This window comes from Erinaceus europaeus, chromosome 3 (assembly GCF_950295315.1).
Source record: "Erinaceus europaeus chromosome 3, mEriEur2.1, whole genome shotgun sequence".
Taxonomy (NCBI): Eukaryota; Metazoa; Chordata; class Mammalia; order Eulipotyphla; family Erinaceidae; genus Erinaceus; species Erinaceus europaeus.
This window is the reverse complement of record NC_080164.1, coordinates 126,098,744-126,121,789: the sequence shown is the minus strand read 5'-3', so window position 1 is coordinate 126,121,789 and position 23,046 is coordinate 126,098,744. Positions and strand designations below refer to the sequence as shown.

The 23,046-nt window shown below is 41.4% G+C and overlaps 1 protein-coding gene across 2 annotated transcripts in view; it reads right to left on the bottom strand.

Moving 5' to 3' along the window:
* Positions 1 to 23,046, bottom strand: part of SHROOM3 (shroom family member 3) — a 384,232-nt gene that overhangs the window by 197,505 nt on the left and 163,681 nt on the right. The gene's annotated exons all lie outside the window — the stretch shown is intronic.

Below are 23,046 nucleotides of genomic sequence, written 5' to 3'. Positions count from 1 at the left end.
CCCCCTGATGTAAGGGGAAGTACACGCAGCCAGAACCCAGAACCGGTTTCTCCATGGCTGCTGGCACACTGAGTTCTGTGTGCCCTCCTGCCATCTGTCAGGCTGCCTTTAGGAAAGTGGTTGTCCTGAGTGAGTCACCTCCTACCCTTTCCCAGAGCATGTACTGTGACAAGTGGAGCTAGCAGTAGTGCACCTGGTTGAGTACACATGTAACCAATGCTCAAGGATCCAGGTTCAAGCCCTTGGTTCCCATCTATAGGGGAAAAACTTCACAAGTGATGAAGCAGTACTCAGGGTGTGTTTCTTTCTCTCTTCCCCTTTCCTATCAGTTCCACTCTGTCTTTATCCAATAAATAAATAAAGTATTTTTTTAAGTGGAGCTAACAAAAGAGGAGTCACACCACTTCTCACTGTTCAGTATCCCTGTCTGCTCTGCTCTTCCACCTGCCCTTGCCAGTCTCCACTCATTTTTTTTTTTTTTTTTTTTGCCTCCAGGGTTACTGCTGGGACTCAGTGCCTGCACTATAAATCCACTGCTTCTGGAGGTCGTTTTTCCCCTTTTGTTGCCCTTGTCGTTTATCGTTGTTGTAGTTATTGTTGTTGTTATTGCTGTCATTATTGTTGGATAGCACAGAGAGAAATGGAGAGAGGTGGGGAAGACAGAGAGGGGGAGAGAAAGACAGACACCTGCAGACCTGCTTCACCACTTGTGAAGTGGCCCCTTTCACGTGGGGAGCCGGGACTTGAACCGGGATCCTTATGCTGGTCCTTGCACTTTGTGCCATGTGCGCTTAACCCGCTGCGCTACCACCCAACCCCCTCCACTCAAGGTTCTTTGTAGTAGAGTTAAGTTAGCTATGGTTTTTGTAAGCAACAGTTTCTCCTAGAAACTAGAAAGGTAGGGAGAATGAACAATTTTTTTCCCCAACAACCAGGTTCACTACTGTAAAAATCCTCTCAGACAGGCTGGGATAGAGTATAATGGTCTTGTAAAAAACAAACAAACAAAAAAGATTCTTGTGCCTGAGGCACCAAAAGTCCTAGGTTCAGTGTCCACCACCACCGTAAGCCAGAGCTGAGCAGTGTTCTGATAATAAATAAATAAATAAATAAATAAATAAATATCATATCAGACATAAATACTCTCAAAGAGGGTGTTTTCAATAAAGAAAACCCACAAAGCACAGTGTTTTAAATAAAACTCAGCACAGTGGAGTGCACGGCAGCTCACTTTTGTGGGTGGAACCACAACATGCTGACCAAATGACAACCAGCTCAAGGAATTCTACTTAAGCCCGACTCCCTGAAACAGCTATCCGTTGCAGCTGTGTGAATAAGTAGTGTTTGATTCAGGTTTTGGTATTTGCCCCAGACTGTAGGGGTCAAGCTTAACAGTAACCATAGACACAAAGAGAGAAAAGGAATAGCACACACAGAAAGAAAACAGGGCTGGGAGTGTGACTGAGTTTGTGACTGTGTAAATGTATTTTCATTAGTTTACTGCTGCTATGGTGGGGGAAAAAAATTAATCATAGGAGCCACAGTTAATTTGTAGATGTCCTTTAAAAGATCTGCAAATTACCATTATGGCTATGGAAAGAAGAGAAAAAGGGACTATGCTTCCCTTGACCCCTCAACAACAACAACAACAACAACAGCAACAACAACACACACACGTAGCATTCTGGAATCACAGGGGCCATTAAACAGAGTATATGCCTAGGGGGCAGGGCAGCAGCGCAACAGGTTAAGTGCACATGGCACAAAGCGCACTGACCAGCGTAAGGATCCTGTTCGGGGGGGGGGGTGAAGCAGGTTTGCAGGTGTCTATCTTTCTTGCTGCCTCTCTATCATCTCTATCATCCTCTCCTCTCTCAACTTCTCTCTGTCCTATCCAACAACAATGACAGCAATAACAACAACAATAATAAAAACAACAACGATAAACAACAAGGGCAACAAAAGTGAAAAAATGATCTCCAGGAGCAGTGGATTTACAGTGCAGGCACCAAGCCCCATAAATAACCCTGGAGGCAAAAACAATAAAATAAAATAAAGTAAAGTAAAATAAAATAGAGTATATGCCTTAAATAGAGTAGTAATCTCCATTCCAGATACCAACAAAGTCAGAACATTCTCAAGGATGTTCATTGCTCTTCAGAGCCTAGACTAATTTTATATAGGCTGTGCCTATATTAACTAGATAGGCTCTCCCTCTAGAATGTTCCATTTGAATTTCATAGATATTTGTACCATGGACGCATTCTTTCAAAAGTAGTCCTCTACCCTTCTGGGCAACATTTTCCTTCAACCTCCAGCCTCTCCAAATAGCAAAACTGAATTGCATATCCTTCCATTACAGGTTCTTTCCGCAAAACCAGAATTCAGGAGAGGCCAGATCACAAAGTTCATTTTGAATGTGTCAAAATGAACAACCTCCCACTGCTGCCCGGCAACCACCTATATAGTTAATAACCTTCTCTCAAACAACAGAACATTCACATTGGTTTAAAGGAGCCAGGCACCAATGCCTGTTCATTCCACCAGTAATTTCCTCCTAAATCCAGCTCTATAGAGTAAAAATCCATTTCAAGTGTATCTTCCTCTGTGATCCCTGTGACAAAATCCTTAATAGATTGTTGACTCCATAAATAGTGTGTATTGGCCATCGTGTGTGTGTGTGTGTGTGTGTGTGTGTGCGCGCGCGTGCGCGTGTGTGTCGGGGGGATAATATAGGACACTAGAAGGAAAGATAATTTTTATGTGAGATTTTTTTTTTTAGGATTGAGGCAAAGAGTAAAAGAGAGAGATACCATAGCACCAAAGTTTTTTTCAATGCAGTGTGTGGGGGGGGTAGGCTCAAACCTGGTTCCTACACATGGTAAAGTAGTTTTATGAGATTCTTTAGAGAAATGAGCAAGGCAGGTAAATTTAAAAAATCACCTCACTGCCAATGTCCATGTCCAGTGGAGAAGAAATTACTGAACCTTCCACTAAGAATTTTACTTCATACTCCCAGAGGGATAAAGAATAGGGAGGCTTCCAATGGAGGGGATGGGACATGAAACTCTGGTGGTGGGAACTGTATGGAATATACCCCTGTTATCTTACAATCTGTTCATCGTTATAAAATCACTAATAAAGAGGCACCCAAATTATTTTGAGGTAATTAAGTCATCCGTCCTTTCTGAATTATGAATGAATAAGGGAGTCATTGTTACAAAGAATGAATACCTATGAAGTATTAGGCTGAACCATGTAAATTTGTTAATATTTGATAGTTTTTGATCTGCTATGATAGCAATTGCACATGATTCAACCTGTAGCTGAAGGCCAGTTAACTACCATATAACTAGTTATGATTGGTAACTTGTTAGGCATGGGTCTGTAGTTACTATGTTAATCTAATCACCATTACCATTTTGTGAGGAAAATACTATAATTATCCAGTTTGACAAGTGAAGAAAGGGGAGGCTTGGGAGCCTAAGTGATAAGTTACATACTACACAGCCTGCAAGCAGCAGATCTGAGATTCACTCCCATGCAGTCTGACCCCAGAGCCCAGGCTTTGAACTACCATCCTTTGGGGAAGGAGTCTTAGAATTTTGACTTTGACATTCACTAGCTTTATGCCCTTGGGCCAATCATGAAACTTTTCCAAGTCTCAGTTTTCTCTCTGCTGAAATGAGGCTGAAAAGAAAACCCATCTGATGTGGTGATGTCAGTTAAGCACCTGGCACAATGCTTTAGCTCACTGATACCTAACATCCATCTAGAGCATATGTTAGATACCAGGACCAGAAGTGAGACTGAAAATTGTGTGACCCTGTGTCCCTCTGGAGGCCCAGTGACATTAGAATGGCAAGTCTAGCGTCCTTCAGTAGTACACAGTGTCCTGACACATAGGGAGTTCTTTACCTTGGAAAGTATACCAGCTCCCCCTCACCAAGGAGTGAGACCATATACTTGCTGTGTCAGTAGTTTTTCTTTTCTTTTCTTTTCTGTTCTTTTCTTTTTTCTTTTCTTCTCTTTTCTTATTTCTTTTCTCTTCCTTTCTTCTTTTTTTTTTTTTTTTTTTTTTTACCACAGCACTGCTCAGCTCTGGCTTATGGTTGTTCAGGAGATTCAACCTGGGACTCCAAAGCCTCAGGCATGAAAGTCTCTTTACATAACCATTATGCTATCCCCTCTCCCCCCATCACCACTCTGAGTCCATATACTTGTTAGACCCTTATCTCCCTATGCCTCTCAACTTAACCCTACCCTCACCCCTTCTTTTATTTGTTGTTTTCTCAACTAAAAATTCTTCATGTACATCTTAGACATTTTGTCTGTCACCTGCCTGGCTTCCTTGATAGTCAGCTGACAGGGCCAGGCAGCCCATGCCTGGTGACCTCATTTGGAAGCAGTGCTGTGGACACTGCACTAGGAGGTGGGTGGGATGGGGGATTGGCTTTCCTCATAATTCTGTCACTGACCTGCTAGGTGACTGTCAGAGATTGCCTCTGAACTCTAATCTTCACCTTGATCCATTGCATCACTAAATTTCTTCCCTGGATTAATATCTTTAAAAAAATTTTTTTTGGTTATTATTTGATAAGACAGAGAGAAGTTGAGGGGGAAGGGAGGGGAGAGGAAGAGAGAGACACCTGCAGCACTGCTAATTTACCACTTGTGAAACTTTCCCTCTTCAGTTGGGGACCAGGTGCTTGAACCTGGCTGGGTCCTTGTGCATTGTAACATGTGTACTTAACCAGGTGACCACTGCTCAGCCCCTGTCTGACTTAATACTTATGGACTTCCCCGTGCTAATAACCATAGTAAAAATAACAAGAGAGAATACACTGGATCAGGTTGTAAGAAATAAGGAGTTTTCTTTTTTTCTTAATGGCTAGTTGCTCTTTTTTCCAGACATATCATTTCTGATTACCTTTTAGAAGAAATCCATAGGCAGGAGAGTTTTGTGTTACCCAGTGGATAAACTGCTGATCAAGATTGATAGCCTTGATTTCAGAATGCCATTGCTCTCCTGGTATTTTTCCTAATGACTTGCACATGTCTTTGTAGGGTAATGGTGGTTAGAGGTGGGGGGGGTTATGGAGTGAAAACTGCACACAATAATAGAGAAAAACTGGTCTCCTTACTCATGATAAGTTTCCTTGTGTCTGTCCATAGCAGTCACACTATTCTCTCGAAGCTGTGTGGTGGCTGCCCTGGCTGATTAAGGAGACATGGGTGCCTCCAGAATATATGCTTGCAGGACTTCAGGGGGTTGTTGGAAACTTCATGATGTACTTTTCTTTTTTTTTTTTTTTCTTTACTGACTTAAGATGGTTTACGATATTATAAAATTTTAGTCTTGTAATTTCACACCTGTGTATGTGTTTAAAACTCATCACTAAAACTTTAATGTCAATATACCATAGGTCCCTCTCCCCTTCCCACTACCTCCATTTCCTTCTTCCTCTTTCTTTCTCTTTATCTCACTTTTCTTTCCTCCTTTCTTTCTTTCCTTCTTTCTTTCTCTCTTTCTTTCCTATTTTTTTTCATGTATTAGGGGGTTAGTGATTTATGATATGACTATTGACATACAGGTACATCAATACCCCATGACCCTTTTAAGTCCCTCCCAGTCCCTCCTTCCCCAGAGTCTTTTGCTTTGGTGCAGTTACTCTCTGACCAGTCCAAGGTTTGGGTTTTCCCTTTTAGGTTTGTTTCTTATGCTCCATTTTTTTTTTTTTTTGTCTCCAGAGTTATCACTGGGGTTGGGTGCATGCACTACCAATCCAGCGCTCCTGGAGGCCATCTTTCCCCTTTTGTTGCCCTTGTTGTTTATCATTGTTGTTGTTATTATTATTGTTGTTATTGCTGTCATTGTTAGATAGGACAGAGAGAAATCGAGAGAGAAGGGGAAGACAGAGAGGGGAAGAGAAAGATAGACACCTGCAGACTTGCTTCACTGCTTGTGAAGCGACTCCCGTGCAGGTGGGGTGCTGGGGGCTCAAACTGGGTCCTTACGCTTTGTGTCATGTGCGTTTAACCCGCTGCACTACCACCTAGTCCCCTTATGTTCCACTTTAAAAAAAATTATTTATTTATTCCCTTTTGTTGCCCTTGTTTTGTTGTTGTACTTATTATTGTTGTTGTTGTTGTTGATGTCATCGTTGTTGGATAGAACAGAGAGAAATGGAGAGAGGAGGGAAAGACGGAAGGGAGAGAAAGATAGACACCTGCAGACCTGCTTCACCGCCTGTGAAGCGACTTCCCTGCAGGTAGGGAGCTGTAGGCCCTAACCAGGATCCTCACGCCAGTGCTTGCCCTTTGCGCCACATGCGCTTACCCCGCGGTGCTACCACCAGACTCCCTATGTTCCACTTTTAAGTGAGATCATCTGGTATTTGTCCTCTTTATAAATTATCTCACTTAACATAATATCTTCAAGATCCACCCAGGATGAAGCAAAGGAGATAATTTCATAATTTTTTATGGCTGGATAGTATTTCCTTCTGTACACATACAACAACTTTCTTAGCTACTCATCTGTCATTGGACATCTGGCTTGTTTCCTAGACTGGAAAACTACTACAAATTATGCTGTTATGAACATAAGCATATACAGATCTTTTCAGATGAATGTGTTTATTTCCTTTGAATATATCCCCAGGAGATAAATTGCTGGGTCACAGGGTAGATTGATTTCAGATTGTTTTCCACAGGGGTTGGACCAATTTGCATTCTCAGCAGCATTGTAGAAGGGTTCTTTTTCCTTCACATCCTCACCAACATTTGTTGTTACTGTCCTTTCTAGTGTATGGTATTCTCATTGGTGTCAAGTGGCATCTCATTGTTGCCTTTATGTTCATTTATCTGATAATCAATGACTTGGAGCATTTTTTTTCCATATACCTGACATAGTTTTTTCTGCTTTTTTTTTTCTATGCAAAATGCATCATGACTTTTCCAGCAACTCAATATTTTCATGGTATGTGTGAGAAACTCAAAGTACTTCTATGTTGTTTTAACCAAGCTGGCTTCACGGGCAGGTAACAGAGACGACCAGAGAAACGTGGCTGGGCCGAGAAGCTGTATTTCTTTATTCATGAACAACGATTCATAAACTAACCCAAACTAATCACCAAATAGAACTCTCCTGCATCCTTCTCACATGGCGGCGCCAAAAAGTCTCGAACTCTGTCGGGGTTATTTTGGGGCGGGGACAAGCAGGCCATGGAACTAGCAGGACTAAACCAACTTTCCTGGCAGGGGGAGAGCTAGACCAAACCAATGTAAAGCATACAACAATTCCCCCTTTTCTTTTTAACTAAATGACTACAGTATCAGGGGTGTGGGGTGAACAGAAACCTATATCGTACAGGCATTTTCAAAAAAGAAACTGGCACAAACACGGAGAAACATGTAAGCAAGTAACAAGAACCAGTGTGCTGCCAAGGGAAGGCCTGAGGGGGCCATTTTTTGCCTCTGTGGGCAAAACTTTATCAGCTTAAAAAAAAACATTTCCTGCCTCTGGGGGGCGTACTTGCCTCGATGGGCATTTTTTAGCATGGGGGCGGGGAACGGCCTAGAGTCCCAAAGGCAGCTGGCTGCAGTCAGTGTTTGAGACCAGTGAGTCCAACAGGAGTGCCAGTTGAAAGCAGATGTCCACGGAAGAATGCCAGGGGGTGAAACGTTGTATGAGGAAGGTCCGCTGCGAGAATTTGGCTTTTCTGTAGAGAACTTGACAGCTGCAATTCACTTACTTATGAAACAAAACTTGTAGCAGGTTAGAAGTTTACCACAATTGATAACTCTATCACAATTAGAAGTCTTTTTTAGAGTGATTTTAAGGTTGTTTAAAGTTTAAACAATAGAATGTGAAAAGGTAGACATAAGAATCAAGGAAAGAAAACCTCAGGCATGAGAATCATTAGCATAGCCTTTATGTAATCTACCATTTCTAATAGAGAAGGTAATCGAGAGTTTTACATATCAACAAGTCTATTTAACCTTTTGCTACACCCATTCAAGATGGAGACACACCCTAGGTGTGCGCAGATTTTGTTTAGACCAACTTGGTTAAAATATATTGATTTTTAACTAATTTTTACCTCAGACTTTAAATGTAAGTTAATTTTATCTTTATGAGAATTACGTTGAAAACCTTTTTCATTTAACTTTGTCTGGTAAGAATATAGCCTTAAAGTTACATTGTTAACCTTAAAGTTAATGTTACCAAACTTTAAACACACATGTAAACATGGTCATTAATACACAAGGAGAGAAACCTTTGTTACGAAGACATGTCATTTTAAACACGAATTTAGATCTGTACTGTCTTAGTTGTTGTTGGGGGGGTCACCATCCAGAGGTGGCTTCCTGCGCAGCTCCACTTCTAGGAATTGCAGGTTGCGATCTCTAGATGAATCTCTGCATGTTATAGCTCGTCTGCCTTCAGACCCAAGCTGGAGATCTCGGCCAGGGGGCCCAGTTTTGGCAGGAAGCCCGAGGTCTCCGGGGGGACCGTAATCTGTCCAGACTTCATAGCACGAGGGCGGGCGGGCCAGCAGTGCAGAAGGCACGGGCTAAGGTGCCCCGGGGTGGTGGCCAGGATAGGCTGCCGCGGCCCTGCCCCATGGCCCTGCCATGTCTGCTGCCCTGCTCACAGTGGCCGAGCAGCGTGGAGGGAGCCCACGCCAAGTGCCCTGTGCCACGTGGCGGAAAGCTGGCTCACGCGGGCTGGCGTTGGGCTCCTGCAAGCTGGCGTTGGGCAGAAACCACAGAGTGGTCCAGAGATAAATGTTCCAGAAACAGGAAAACAGTATTGTGAAGAAAGGGCAGACGCCTTTGGAGATCTCTTCACAAGCAGAAGAGAAGGCCATAGTGCATAGGTAGCATAATTGTCTTCACTTATCTGAGAGATGTGCAGTTCCGGTCCCACGTTGTAGGCACCATATGTTGTTTTAACCGAGCTGGCTTCACGGGCGGGTTACAGAGATGACCAGAGAAACGCGGCTGGGCTGAGAAGCTGTATTTCTTTATTCATGAACAACGATTCATAAACTAACCCAAACTAATCACCAAACAGAACTCTCCTGCATCCTTCTCACATGGTGGCGCCAAAAAGTCTCGAACTCTGTCGGGGTTATTTGGGGGCGGGGACAAGCAGGCCCTGAAACTAGCAGGACTAAACCAATTTTCCTGGCAGGGGGAGAGCTAGACCAAATCAATGTAAAGCATACAACACTTCTACAGATTATTTTCTAAAAAAATTAGTTTGCCCTCAATACTTCTAAGAAGACCTGAAAGAATTTTACAAATAGATAAGATAGAAACAAACTCAGCTTCTGGTCAGATTTTATTTGGAGAGCACTCTTCACTTCCTAAACATGTTGTCAGTGTGCATGTGTATTGTCTTTCTTATTCACTTCTATAACTCCTGAGAACATAAATGTTTGTTTTGATCAAAGAAGTATCTTAAGCACCTAGACCTATAGCATATATCAGATGCTCAAATAGGAATTTAAACTATGAAAACATGTGAATGACTCATATAGATCTGGTGCCTTGTGTATATCCTTTTAAGAAATCATTGGGAGTCGGGCGATAGTGCATTGGGTTAAGTGCAGTTGGTGCAAAGCGCAAGGACCAGAGTAAGGATCCTGGTTCAAGCCCCCAGCTCCTCACCTGTAGATGAGTCACTTCACAGGTGGTGAAGCAGGTCTGCAGGTGTCTATCTTTCTCTCTCCCTGTCTTCCCCTCCTCTCTCCATTTCTCTCTGTCCTACCCAACAACAATGACATCAATAACAACAACAATAAAACAACAAGGGCAACAAAAGGGAATAAATAAGTAAATTAAAAAAGCAAAAGAATTCACACACAGTCATTAAAAGCAAAAGGCACCATGGTCTAGATCACACCAGAGAGGGCAGTATTGATGAATGATGATAGTGTGTAAGAATAGAAAAAGCCAATAATTTATATGGGGTTCAGAAGAGATCGGGCATGTTCAGGGTGGTATGGCGGTAGACTTATATGGGGTTCAGAATTAATTTAGCTTAACTCTGCAAATCCCAGAGATTACAGGCTGAAAAGGAATGAAAGAGTGTGCTTAGAGAGAGACAATAAGCTCAGCTTATCTTCTCTGGTTGATTTTTATTTAATTTCATAAGAAATTGTGCTTGTGAGAGAATTCTGAGTATGTCTGAAGGAGTTGGATCTGAAGGAGTTGGATCCTTCAAGTCCCTCTAAGAAAGGTGAAATCACAGCAGCTGAGCCAATGCTTACTTTGTAGCAGAGAAATGTATGTATCTAAGAGTGAGGAGAGACTTAGACCATCATTCCAATACATACAATGCGAGGCATCAAACTTAGGACCTCATGCCTGAGAGTCCAAAGCTTTATCCACTGTGCCACTTCCAATCTGACTGCATACTAGCATCAAGGTCAGTGAGATAATGTCTATAGACTTCTTGGTGTTGTAAATGATGTCCAAAGTATTATTGTGCAATGTCTTTCCTGTATAATAATTGTGAGACATAAACTACTTATCATACAAAAATCAGAAGGCCTGGTATTTTTTCACTGCCACATTCTGCAAGTTAAATTCTGATCTTCTTTTGCTAGCTGTGACCACAATGATTAACAGGTCTAAAGCAATCACACTTCTTTTTTCTTTTTTTTAAATTGTTGTTGTAGTTATTATTGTTGTCATTGTTAGATGGGACAGAGAGAAATGGAGAGAGGAGAGGAAGACAGGGGAAGAGAAAGATAGACGCCTGCAGAATTGCTTCACTGCCTGTGAAGTAACTCCCCTGCAGGTGGGCAGCCTGAGCGGAGACTGGAACCGGGATCCTTACTCAGGTCCTTGCGCTTTGTGCCACGTGTGCTTAACCCGCTGCGCTACCGCCTGACTCCCCACTTATTTTTTTTTCTCTCTTTCTTCACATTCTCTAGTTCTTGGGGGAAAGGTGGTCAAGGTAGCAAATAAGTCCCTTCTAAGTCCTACATTCTAGATGGGGGAACCATAGACACCATTTAGTACTAAGAATAACAGGTAGAGGAATTCCATTCAAGTTCATATTTTACACTTGGAGGTGAAGAGCAAACTCAGAAGGAGAAGCATTGTAGAACACAAATTATAGTATTAATGACTTATTTTAATATAAGTCAGGAAAATGACACAGTTAATTTAAAAGTGAGTAAGGTATAATGGTTACAGCAAGTATCAATTATATTTATATTCTTATATACAGTGTCCTCAGATACTTAGCAGGTATTTATTATATATCAGATAGGATACTAAGTACTTATTTTTTTTAATTAATTAATTTTTTTTGCCTTCAGGGTTATTGCTAGGGCTCTATGCCAGCAATACAAATCCACTGCTCTTAGCAGCCATTTTCCCTCCATTTTTATTGGGTAGGACAGAGAGAAAATGTGAGAGGAGGGGTAGATAGAGAGGGAGGGAGAAAAACAGACACCTGTAGACCTGCTTCATTTGTGAAGCTTCCCCCATGCAAGTGGGGAGCTAGGGGCTTGAACCCAGATCCTTGGATGTGTCCTTGCACTTTAAGTACTATGTGCACTTAACAGGCATGCCACCACTCAGCCCCCCCACTAAGTACTTTTTATACTTTGTAATAATTCTTCCAACAACCCTAGTAGGGAGATTCTACAGAGATTAAAAATACATCCTGCATACAAAACTCTCAGGATGTGATGACAGAATTTTAACCCATGCAGCCTGATTTCAAAGTAGATGCTTTTAAGTGCCACTGAATATGTTAGATTTTCTATTGTTCAGAAATGGAACACTTACAGTATGTACACTGTTGAGGCGTCTTGGGTACTTTTCCAGCTCATAGAATTCTCCTCCGGGAGAACATATCAGCAGAGAGGATCAGCTGAATGGCGCCAGCCAGCAGTAACAAGAGAGGCTGTCCAGCAATTAGCCTGATGATAATTTAGAATAATAAAACCTGCTTCATATAATAATTTAAACAATATAGACAACAGTTGTCCTTTCATTTTCCTAATCCTCCATCCGGTGCTATGAGTAGCAAAAGGCAGTTGGAAACACAGTGGGGCCACAAGCCTACTTGTCCTGAAAAGGGAAGTTGCAGGAGCCGCACAGCGGCAGACAGGTAGGCAGCATGTTCTATGAGGCTTTTCCACCCACTCAGCAAACATTTCAGGAGCACTAGCTGTGCTAGCTATCAGAAAGAATAAAGCAAGTAAGACACAGTGATTATCTAACCCAGTTTCATCTTAATTTTTATAGATTGCCAGCTATCCTTCTATTGAAAAAGCTTCAGGATGGACAATTGACTAGAGATTTTAAAAAGAAAAGGTAACTGGCAAACTAGTGTTTGCTTACCAGGCTGGCAGACTCAAATGCCTACTGGGCTAAGCAGGCAAAGTTAATGAGCACATTTTGTGGCAGGGTCACAGTCAGGGACCCCAAAACCAACTGGAGAGGGAACACCATACCTGACATACCTGACATGAATATACACAACTCCAGGACATTGCTGGCAGCTATTTGACATTTTCAGAAGCCAGAAATACAGATTCTCATGTAAAACTTCCAGATTTTTAGTGTGGATTAGACAAATGTTTGCAGGCCAAATAGTTTCAGATCAAACAGACTTCTATAGGCCAAATAATTCTGTGCAATGCAGTTTTTAAGTTTAGACAATCAAAAATTTCACTAAATCCATTGATTTGGACTTTAAAAATGAAACTGGTATTTTTCATAGTGAATTTAGTAATATAATTCTTATATACAAATAATCTAAATCATTTAAGTTTTTTCATTAAAGTGAAATATACACAACTAAGTATATAAATACAATTTTTTTTTTTTAGAAAAAATAGGGGTGGGGATACAATCTGATGGCTCTGAGGTTCCAGGTTCAGCCCCCAGCACCACCAGAATCCAGAGTTGAACAGTTTCAGTCTATCTCTCTTTTTCTAAAAAATAAATAGTAAAACAAATATTGTAAAAAAAAAACTTAAAAGAAAATTAAAAATGCATTCATATTAGATATTCCATACTACTCCATATTCCTCACTCTCACTTTTTTCCCCCACATTAGGGTTATCACTGGAACTTGGTGCTGGCATGATGAATCCACCACTCCCAGTGACCACTTTTTCTTTTTTGTATTTTATTTGACAGGACAGAGATAAATAGAGGATGGAGAAAGACAGATACCTACAGACCTGTACCACCACTGTGAAGTGTGCCCCTTCAAGTGGGAAGTTGGTGGGGGGGAGCAGGGGGAGGGTGTTGAACCTGAGTCTTTGTGCATGGTAATGTGTGTGCTTAACCAGGTACACCACTCCCCAGCCCTCCTCATCTCCATTTTTTTCTTCCATCATTAGTTAGTTTTACCTGCTGTTGTCTAGTTCAAAACGTAATCACAATAAATTGGCAGTAGGTTGAGATGCTTCAGATTTGGAAGAAAGAAACTGAGCTTAGTAATTAAAGGCACAACCCAAAATAATCATGGTAGACCAAGTAGCAAGATGAACCAAGTAACTCAACTAAGGACTCCTTCAGGGTCTAGTGATTATTATTTATTTCCTTTTGTTGTCCTTGTTGTTTTATTGTTATAGCTATTATTGTTGTCGTTGTTGTTGGATAGTACAGAGAGATGTGGAGAGAGGAGAGGAAGACAGAGAGGGGGAGAGAAAGACACCTGCAGACCTGCTTCACCGCTTGTGAAGTGACTCCCCTGCAGGTGGGGAGCTGGGGCTTGAACCAGGATACTTATGCCGGTCCTTGTGCTTTGCGCCACGTGTGCTTAATCCGCTGTGCTACGGCCTGACTCCCTCTAGTGATTATTATATAAACAAACTTGTGCTTTTGAATAACTATCATCTTCCATATACATCCCACATGCCAAGTACATACTAGTCACTCTGAATAGCTTATCTCATTTAAGCATCACAAAGACCCTCCAAAGTCCAAATTCAGATGAAATTTATTTCAGCTTTACAGCTAAAGGAAACTGGACCTATGCTAGGCTATGCTGCTAGAGCCAGCCATACAGCTAACACATGAAAAATATAGATTCAAAAGAGAAACTACTAGGGACTGGGCAGAGGCACAACTAGTAAAGCCCACAAGTTACCATACTTGATGACTCAAGTTCAACCCTCTAGTCTCCACCTGCAAGGGGGTGGTGATCTTCACAAGCACTGGAGCAAAATGTAGGTATCTTCTCTCACTTTCTCTTTCTCCCCTCTCCTCTTACTTCTACCTCTATCATAATTAAATTTGAAAAAGGTAAAAAAAAAATGGCTGCCAAAAGTGGTGGAATCATCCTGCGGACACCGAATTACCCCCACCCCCAAGCAAAATAACAACTACTACAAATATTGAGTACTTTTCCATGAATTTTATTACCTTTTTGTAAAATTAGTGAATAGTATGCTTTCATAAGAATATGATAAAAATCCCATGCTTATCCAGAAGCTCGATGAACCTTACTCAGCTTAGAGTTTGATTAGACTCTGGCTATGCTTCACGATATTATAAGGAGTTCACATTATATAACTCCTTTTTTTTTGCCTCCAGGGTTATTGCTGGGGCTCGGTACCTGCACCATGAGTCCACTACTCCTGGAGGCTATTTTTCCCCCTTTTGTTACCCTTGTTTATCGTTGTTGTTGTAATTATTGCTGTTGTTAGTGCTGTCATTGTTGTTGGATAGGACAGAGAGAAATTGAGAGAGGACGGGAAGACAGAAAGGGGGAGAGAAAGACACCTGCAGACCTGTTTCATCACTTGTGAAGTGACCCCCTGCAGGTTCGAGCTGGAGGCTCGAACTTGGCTCCTTGTGCCTGTCCTTCCGCTTTGTGCCATGTGCGCTTAATCAGCCCCACAGCCTCTCCCCCATAACTTCTATTATTAAAGGAGCTCATATCTCACCTTCCTTTATAAGTTGGTGGTGGAAGTACTAACGTTGATCCTTATTATAGATACTTTAAAAATAATTATGGAACACTGTAAAAAATGCACATTTTGTATGCATACACACAGACATATTAGTACATACTGTTTTCTATCTGTGGGCTCTGCTATCATGGATTCAACCAGATTCAGATGTCAGTTATTTAAATCTCCAGATATAAAACTCACAAAGATGGACATGGGCCAGATATGAGTTACTCTCAATTGACTATAGAGAATATCCTTTGTTAATGTAGGTCTCATAGTTTTATTTACCTAAACTAACTTCCTGGGTGCTTCTGAAAATATTGTCTCATGTGAATATTGTTCTGAGAAGGGGGGGGGTTAGATGTTTAAGGGACGTTCTCTCTTGGAAAACTTGTGTAGCATAGAAATAGGTTTGGAACAGTCGTGGCTATGGAATTTCCCCAGAGGGTTTCCTGATGGCAACTAGATTGTGAATGGGTTGCAAAAAACTGGTCTGGGAGCTAGAGTCTGTGTCATGAGTTCTCTGTCCTTATTTAGACTGGAACAGTTTTCTAAAGATACTTTCATTCATCCATTAGCAATACTCAGCAAACAAACTGTATTAAATCATAGAAGTTGATTAGATAGACAATAGTAGATATACTGGAAGGCAGAAGGGAAATCTAAAGCCTTTCTGTTAATACCTCCCCCACTGTTGCTGCCTCACAAGGAGGATGAATTCAATCACCTGATGTGATTGATGTGATCATCTCCTAGATGACTAGGAGAGTCCAGAAATAAAGGGACCAAGAGCACCCAGGCTTCCCCAGGGCTCATCCTTTTGGTAGATGGAAAGAAGGTGAGAACTTGGTGTATTTTTTATGCCGAAGGATATAGAACACTAGGAGTTAATTTATACTGAAAACTTTTTAGTGTGAGATAGGTGAAAAAAATTCTAGTATGTATGTTACCATTTATCTTAGTATCCATACTAAGATCTAAGATTGGCTATCCTATTTTAATTTTAGGATCAGGTTTATTTGCTCAGCTTCTTCTTACACTCTGGGTAGCTCAGGATCTCAACTAAGAACTAGTACAAAATACCCTAAATTTACCAGCAGCCTCAGTTTCAGGTTTTAACTTGGAGCTACTTGGGGCTGAGTAGAGGCTGAGTCTGCCAATGGGAAGTGGCTAGGGATGCACAAGGGCATTTTCCAGGCCAAAGCTGCCCAAGAATTCACTAGCTAAATAAGTCAGCAGTGGAGGCCAGCAATGATGGGGCACCAGACAGGGACTCTGCCTGGATTCACCACCACCTCAACCTCCAGACACTATTTAGTGATGTAGCTGGGCAGCAGAGATGGAAAGTGACACCTCCGAAAGGGAATGTTTTACATTAGTGACTGGGCACTGCCTGAGGGGACTAGTTCTTTCTTTTCTTCTTCTTTTTGCCCCCCTTTTTTGAGGATTAATGTTTTACATTTGACAGTAAACACAATAGTTTGTACATACATAACAGTTCTCAATTTTCTACATAACAATACAACCCCCACTAGGTCCTCTGTCATCCTTTTCCAGGACCTTTATTCTCCTCCCCACCCACCCTAGAGACCTATACTTTGGTGCAATACACCAACTGAAGGGACTGTTTCAATAGTTATGCCAGGCTAGTTTTTAACCTAGCTAGGACTGAAAGCTTTACAACACCTGCGCTTAACCCACTGAGCCTGACTCCCACCATTACACTTTCTTATTATTGTGTCAGTTGAAGGCAGTGGACAGAGCAAAACCCCAATTTTTGCTTACTGGGCTCAAAACTTGTACTATTATTTAGAAATAGTAACAGAGTAAAAGTAGCTAAGGATTAAATAAAATGTTTTTCTCAACCACATCAATGTGTCCTGGAGCCTCACCTCTCCAGAGCCCTATCCCACCAGGGAAAGACAGAAATAGGCTGAGGCACAGATTGACCTGCCAACATCCATGTTCAGTGGTGAAGCAACTTCAGAAGCCAGATCTTCTACCTTCTGCACCCCATAAAGAATTTTTGTCTATACTTCCAGAGGATAAAGAATAGGCAACCTTCCAATGGAGAGAATGGGATACAGAACTCTAGTGGTAGGAACTGTATGGGATTTTACCCCTTTCATCCTACAATCTTGTTAATCACTATTAAATCACTAATAAAAAAATGTCTCTCTGCAGACAGTCGACAAAATGACAAATCCACGCAGTGATAGATGAAATACCAATCATTTTCTTTGCAATGTATTCAAGATGTGCATAGTCACATTTAAATTATCACCATACACCTGTACAATGAATTCCACAATTGTGAAAAGTACATTATAGCTATGCTGTGAAGAGATTAACCTCTTACCATCTTCCCAATCCTCCATCACATACTAAGATTCCCTGAAGAAGTTCTTTGAGGAGACTGAGTCAGTCCTGAGTACTGACATGGCCAAGATCAGCTGTGTGACGTTGACGTCACTTTTTGCCTATGATTGTCTTCAGAATTTTAGAGACCAGACCTATCTATCTGCAGAGAATTCCAACCAATTTGTCACATTGATGACACAATGGGGAACTTGTTGCTTTATGTTAAAATATTGAAGACGTGCAAGTCTTTTAAAATATGAAAAATAACTTTATTGCCACTTAGATGATCATATTCTTTTCTTTAATGGCATTTAATTTTTTAAAAAATTTCTTTATTGGGAGATTAATGGTTTACAATTGACAGTAAAATACAATAGTTTGTACATACATAACATTTCCCAGTTTTCCACATAACAATTCAACCTCCAGTAGGTCCTTCTCTGCCATCATGTTCCAGGACCTGAATCCTTGCCCCCACCCCAGAGTCTTTTACTTTGGTTCAATACAAGATGATCATATTTTCTTTTCTTCTTCTTCCTTTTTCTTCCTTTCTTTCTTTCTTTCTTTTTTTTTTTTTTTTGCCTCCAATTTTATCTCTGGTGCCTGCACTATGAATCTACTGCCCCTGGAGGCTATTTTTCCCTTTTGTTGCCCTTGTTGTTTATTGTTGTTGTTATTATTATTGTTATTGCTGTTATTGTTGTATAGAACAGAGATAAATCAAGAGAGATGGGGAAGACAGAGAGCAAGAGAGAAAGATATACACCTGCAGGCCTGCTTCACTGCTTGTGAAGTGACCTCCCCCCCCACCCCCCCCTTGCTGGTAGGGAGCCAGGGCTCAAACCTGGATCCTTACGCCAGTACCTTGCCTTTCACACCATGTGCACTTAGCCCACTGAGCTACCGCCTGGCCCCCAAAATGATCATATTTTCAAGGGACTTTATTCTTAGCCAGGTCTTTGGAGTCTAGCAAGTTATGCACATTATTCTACAATATTTTCTCCGCATGGAGAGAATCCAGGGGCCTTTCTTAGGGTTCTGTCAGGAACATAGTACAAAAACAGTCTTCAGAAGTTCAACAAGACATCTTCTGTGTCATCACATAGTGTACAGAGTCTTAGGGTCTCATAAATTTAGTACTTAGACTCAGCATCATCAACCAAGCATCTACTATTTAAGAGAAACTGGTTAAAATTTCAAACATTCTTGTACAGAACAACGACTATTCCAACATTTCAATATTTATCAGGTATTCCAATCATTTAAGATTTTAGAACAGACTGTGATTGGAACAGGGGTTGGAGGGGGGCTTCAAAAAACAAACTTGTATTCATGGCTTTTTGAGGTGTTTGTTTACCTAGGCATTGCTCAGCTTGGGCTTATTGTAATGCTAGAGACTGAACCTAGGACTTCAGAACCTCAGGCATGAAAGCCTTTCACATAACCACTGTGTTCTTCTCTCCCTCATCTTCCATATCTTTTAACCATGTTTTCGACTGATATACGAACTTACTACCATCTAAATGTGAGACAAGATGAGAAGGTTAATTTATTTAAGGGAATATGAATCAACATTGCTGGGTAAACAAAAGGCCTCAGTGTGCGCTGTCTTTAAAACAAAACAAAACAGAGACAGAACCCAAACTGTGGCTGCCCAGTGGCTGGCCAGTGGGTTGAGCAATCACAGAAAACCAGTTTGTCTGAATGCCTACTGACTTAAAGGCTTGGGTTTTTGTCTCATGTAGATTGGACTTCAAATCTACATGGTTGTGTCCCCTTGCCCAGGGGGGCCTACTGAAAGTCTTTTTCCTTGTCTATAAAATATAATAACAACAGTAATAGTAACAATAATAACAATAATTTTATGAGATTATTGTGAGGCTTCCATGAGAAAAATGAAATGTTTCCTCCAGCCAAAACCAACATTCTGACTTTTCTAGGATTACTTATTTAAAGGTAGCAGACTAACTCATCAATCAAAATTGATTCCTAGAGTCAATAGTCTGCATTTAAAAAAACTGAACAACTGCACACCTTATTGAGGCAATATTGATTTACAAGGTTGTCCCCACAGGGGTACGGTGCTGCCTGTATCTCCCCATAATGGGTGTCACCACCCCTCATCCTCCATCTGCTGTCATCTTCCTCTCCTACAGCAGCCAACATTTTTTAATATATTTATTTATTTGCCCTTGTTGTTTTTCATTGTTGTTGTAGTTATGATTGCTGTTGTTACTGATGTTGTTGTTGTTGGATAGGACAGAGAGAAATGGAGAGAGGAGGGGAAGACAGAGATGGAGAGAGAAAGACACTTGCAGATCTGCTTCACTGCTTGTGAAGCAACTCCCCTGCAGGTGGGGAGCCAGGGGCTTGAACCCAGATCCTTACTCTGGTCCTTGCGCTTTGCGCCACCTGCACTTAAACTGATGCACTACTGCCTGACTCCCAGCAGTCAACATTTTATCCACACAAATCCACTGCTTCAGAACCTACCATGGATTTTATGAATGTCCTCAACAACCCAATTCAATCACCTCATGTTAGTGTAATGTCAAGTGCTCCCATTCTTTTGCCACTTGCTTAATTTTAGAATGTTAACCCCAAGAAATTTTAATCTAATACCATCACATCGACTGCATTTAGGGAACAGAGCAGTGTAAATAAATTGTTATACAAAAAACAAAGACCCTTTGCTATTATAGAGCTATGATGAAACTATCAAAGATAAATTTGAACAAAGCACTATGGCTCTCTGATTCCTGAATATGAGCTCCTGGAGTGACTTGGAGTTTCTAATCTCTGTCGCGGACTTTGAGACAGTGATGGGAACAGGCAGGAGGAGTCCTGAAGCAGGAGTGGAAAAAGTCCAACTCTGCAAGGCTGCTGATAAGCCTTCACCTTGCCCCAACTCCAGGCTGCATGTGACTGAGTATTTCCACACACCCATGTCAGAGCTCAAACCTTCTCAAGTCAGCACTGTTGCTATGAAGGTGGCAGATGGGAGGCCCTGTAAACAGTGACATGAGACCATTTCTGCTTGCTAACCTGGACCAGAAAGGCCTAGTTATAGAAACTGCCACAGACTGTTTACCCTTGAAGAGAAGGTAGGCTCCACACTCCTACTATTTGGCCACACTTCTATGCCTTTGGGTGGGATGTGTTTTAAAAGATTAGTGCAGGAGTTCAGAAAAGACAGGAATTATCCATGATCTCTCTTTAAAGTTGAAAAATCTGAGTTTCAGTTCCTTAGCCATTCTGACTGAGAAGAGATATAAAGCAATAGTGTTCCATTTTAACACGTAATCCTGGGGTTGTTCAGATGGACACAGAGACTGTCCTTGGGCCAATGAAACAAAGAAAGAGCCTAGGAATAGCTCTGCCCAGCAGGAGGAAGGTCACAGTCCCTCAGGACACAGACTGCATGCCTCAGTGGACATTAAAATCACCAGGCAAGTCTCTTCAAAAGCAGGCTGCCCTTTCCCCACCCTTTTGCCCACTGCCCCCCCCCCAAGTAAGATTTAGGGAAGAGTTTAGAGATTTGTATGCTAAGCAGACACAACCAGGATGCTTATTTTGATGCAATTTATATAAAGTTCACACTGGGAGGTAAAACTACTAGAGGAAGAAGACAATAAAACTGAAAGATGATGATGAGAAAGGACCAAACATCAAAGAAAACTTGAGCCCTCCAGGTGATCAGTTCCTGCCACCAGTGAGAAAGGGGACAGTTGCAGGTTAAAGCAACACAGAGCTTTGGCCTTGGAGACCTTAGAGGTTTGTGCACAGTGTTCACTTGGTGCTGGGGAAACTGGCTTTATTCCTAGTTCTGTGGATTTAGTTCTCTTATTCTAGCTTAAGGTCAGGTCTCCACTTCCATATAGCAAATAATTTTGAGGGTCAGGGGAGAGCTTTGCCACAAAGTTCTTTCACATCTTGTTCACAAGTAAGTCACCTCCCCCCTTTTTTTTTCTCTTCAATTTTGGTTTAACTTTCACTAGTAGGGAATATTAAACCCAGCCTACCTTGAATCTTGTTTGGGGGGGCTTGATGCAGTGAAGTAAATAGAAAGAGCACACTGTTCTCAGTCAAGGATGGAAATGTACTCACTAATGGGTTTTGCTCAGTGACAGAGTCAATGTCTGCTCAAAACCCATCCACTTGCACTGAAGTTGAGATTGGGTAGGGGGGGGTTGAGGTTGGAGTCAGGCTCTGGTGCAAGATGGTAGAGGAAAAGCTAGGCTGGAGGTGAGAGTGTTTTGCAGAAAGCTGAGAAATTTTACACATGTACCAATGACTGTATTTACTGTAAATCATTACTTCTCCCAATAAAAAACATTTCTTAAAAAAAACCCATTCATAGGGAATTGGGTGGTAGTGCAGCGGGTTAAGCACACGTGGTGCAAAGCACAAGGACCGGCGTACTTCAAGCCCACAGCTCTCCACCTGGAGGGGAACTACTTCACAGGTGGTGAAACAGGTGTGCACATGTCTATCTTTCTCTCCCCCTCTCTGTCTTCCCCTCCTCTCTCCAATTCTCTCTGTCCTATCTAACAATGACATCAACAACAACAATAATAACTATAAAAATAATAAAAAGAGAGGGCAACAAAAGGGAAAATAAAAAAAAACCCATTCACTGATTGAATTAACAAGTGGGGAGTCCTGTATACACATTGTCTTTATTTTCCCAACCATCTCACAAACTGGTTGTCTTGACTTTTTAGTGAAAAATGGGAAAGTGATTGGTGAAGTCAGGTGGCCTTGCCCCCACAATAAGGGGTCAGGGTGCAAACCAAGGCCTGTCACACTCAGTACAGCCACTGCTGCTGAAATGAATACTAACCCTCTCTATCTTCCCTCCCCTCTCAATTTCTCTCTGTTCTATTTAATTAAAAGGAAGGGAGAGGAAAAAAGGCTGTCAGGAGCCTCAGCAATAACTGCGGAGGCAATAGATAAATAAATAAATAAATCTTTTTTGATAAGGAACAGTCTTCTTCTAGCGTTTGCCCAATAAGGAACAGTAAGGACAGTGAATGTGAGCCCAACCTGACTATTCCAGTAAACTCTTATTTTTGATTTACTGAAGCAGCTTAGGTTTAAAACTTTATGCAGGAGATTGTAACTATGTGTCAGCAACTGTATTGTTAACCATTAACCTCTACAATAAAGTAGAAAAAAATCATTATGAAGATCTTAAGTCTACAGTACTATAATTTGACTATACAAATACAAACACAATGTATAATCTCTACATTCCTAATTATTATCATTATCAAAAACCAGTTTCCATCCACTACCATAAAATTAATCCTCTTATCCAAATTAGCCACCTCCATATCCCATGAGCTTTAATGCAGGAAAAAAGAACTAACTCTATCCATGACATCATTCATAACACAACCTTTATGCAGAAACTTACTGTACTAGTAAGGGAGACACTGTGATTACACCCATTATACAGAAGATGAATCTCTAGCAAATGTTTGGGCACACAACATACAAATGCTAAAGCTGAGAGTAGGGCAACAAAGTAAAAACCCTGTGGTGAGGGGGAGGGTGGACATTCGGCTTCCTGGGGCAGTGGGGCGGTGGGGGGTGGGGGTGGGAGTGGGGGTGAGGGGGTGCTATGGGACACAGTCTTTTGGTGGTGGGAATGGTGTTTATGTACACTCTTATTAAAGTGAAGTCATATAAATCACTATTCAATTAATATGAGAGGGGAAAAATTGATCATATGTCT